We start from the raw sequence: 2,080 nt of genomic DNA on the forward strand, positions 1-2,080 counted from the left end.
TGTGTGCGAGTGTGCATGTGTGTGCATGTGTGTGTGTGTGTGCGCGTGCGCGCATGTGTGTGTGTGTGTGTGTGTGTGTGTGTGTGTGTGTGAGTGTGTGCATGTGTGCAAGTGTGCATGTGTGTACATGTGTGTGTGTGATAGCGAGCGCTGTTTAGCGGGACACGTCTCGTCCCGAGAGAGCGAGGCATCAGAGCGGTAACTAACCTTCACGTGACTCACTGTAATTTTACACTGTGAGTGAAGCAGATCTCAGCCAGCAGCTTATCTATAATGACGATCGGATGCTGCGCTGCTGCTTCCCGCTGGAGGTGATGCTGAGGTTATGAAGAGAGAGAGAGAGATGATTTCAGAGAAAACAATTACTGATTTTTTCCTGAGGAACTGTGAGAAACTGTGCTGTAAACCATAGTAAAAAAAAAAAGTAATATATTTCAAATGCATTTATTTCGTATTCTTGCTGATTTATACATTATAATTAATTTATATAATTAATTTATTTAATTTATTTGGAGCACCTCTTGTGCACAATGCACATTTCTTAATATTAAGTCTAAAATGTGTTTTAATGTTACTATTGATGAGGATTGTACTATCTTTGAATAATACTGGTCTTTAAATGCAAGATATTTAACGTGTATCTGAAGTGCACTTGCAATAGTTCTACTTTAGCACAATCAAATACACTTCAGTATATCTGTAGCTGCACTTCAGCACTACTTCCACACAATTAAAGTGCATTAAGCAAAAAATGAGTTGTTCCAATTTAGCAACCTTTAAGTATACCAGTTTAGTACACCAGAAGTACAATTGAAAGGTATTTTATTTAGAACATAAATATGTAAATGTATTTGTAGTATATGTAGCATGAAATAAATGTATTTCAAATACAATTTAGTATATTTATTTTATTTATTATAAGTCACTGCTATGTTGTTACTCGCCTTCTGTGCGGTTCTGTGTGGTTGTGATTTCTTACTATCTTGCCTAAAAAGCATCCAGCACTGTTGTGTTGTGTCTCTGTGATAGTCTGGTCTCTGTATGGCTCGAGCCGCTCTTTCAGTGTCAGTCTGTGGGATTTTTACAGCTGTTTAATTGTCCTAATCACTTACATAGCACAATACATCTCCTCCACCAGCCTCATGACTTGAGCAATCCTGCTCGTCTGTAGCTCAAACTGCGTGGGATTAGTTACACACTGATGTTTAATGCTTACAGTAAGGGTTTAGTACAAGCAACAGTCAGAGTGACGCAAACAGAGCTAATAAAGAACGCAATGAGAGCAGATGGAGAAAAAGGAAAAGCACAAATGCTAAAGAAAGCAGACACACTGTTCGGCTGTTGCACATTTGCATAAATGCCTGGAAAGCATCGGCGAAAACAGATTTGAGAGCGTCAGGCCGCTGATCCTCCCAGAGATGAGCTCTCTCAGCAAAACACACCCGCTCCTGAAGCACCTGCTCGACACGCGTCCAGCACTTCACATTCAAATCTATGACGGAAGAATTTAAATGAGATTCAAATCCACAACGAAGTTTCTATTCAGAATAAAATCGGAAAAAAACCATGTGTTCATTCATCACTAAACGAACGACTGAGATTGTGAGTCTACCACTGAATCTCAGGAAAACATGACGTCCTTCAATGCAAAATAAAAAAAAATACTATACAAATATTACACAAATATTATTATCATATATATGTATATATATGATAATAATATTTGTGTAATATTTGTATAATTTTTTTTTATTTTGCATTGAAATATGTAATGTTATATATATATATATATATATAATGTAAAATATTATAAAAAACAAACAAAAAAAACTAATATATACACAGTGTATATTTGTACACACACAAAATTAATTAAATATTAACATTTAACATAAATATTTTATAATATTCATACGTAATACAATCTATTAGAAAGTAGATATTCATATATACTACAATGTTTTCATAATATATAATGTAGTTAGAATTATTTTTAATGAGTAAAATAATTATAATATTGTAATATTTTTATTTATTAAAATATAATATGAAGAAATCTAAATGTTCTGTTATAATATGA

At 34.0% G+C, this 2,080-nt stretch overlaps 1 protein-coding gene across 3 annotated transcripts in view; it reads right to left on the bottom strand.

Annotated features, from left to right (window-relative positions):
- Positions 1-2,080, bottom strand: part of LOC107565063 (heparan sulfate glucosamine 3-O-sulfotransferase 1-like) — a 60,635-nt gene that overhangs the window by 28,869 nt on the left and 29,686 nt on the right. Inside the window, exon 2 of one of the 3 annotated variants that reach the window (XM_016250245.1) lies at positions 208-317. The exons of the other annotated variants lie outside the window; for them this stretch is intronic. The gene's annotated coding sequence lies outside the window, so the exon portion shown is untranslated. The remainder of the gene's footprint in view (positions 1-207; positions 318-2,080) is intronic. 3 annotated transcript variants of the gene reach the window in all.

Source organism: Sinocyclocheilus grahami, unplaced genomic scaffold (assembly GCF_001515645.1).
Source record: "Sinocyclocheilus grahami isolate Dianchi unplaced genomic scaffold, SAMN03320097.WGS_v1.1 scaffold979.1, whole genome shotgun sequence".
In the NCBI taxonomy this organism is placed as follows: domain Eukaryota; kingdom Metazoa; phylum Chordata; class Actinopteri; order Cypriniformes; family Cyprinidae; genus Sinocyclocheilus; species Sinocyclocheilus grahami.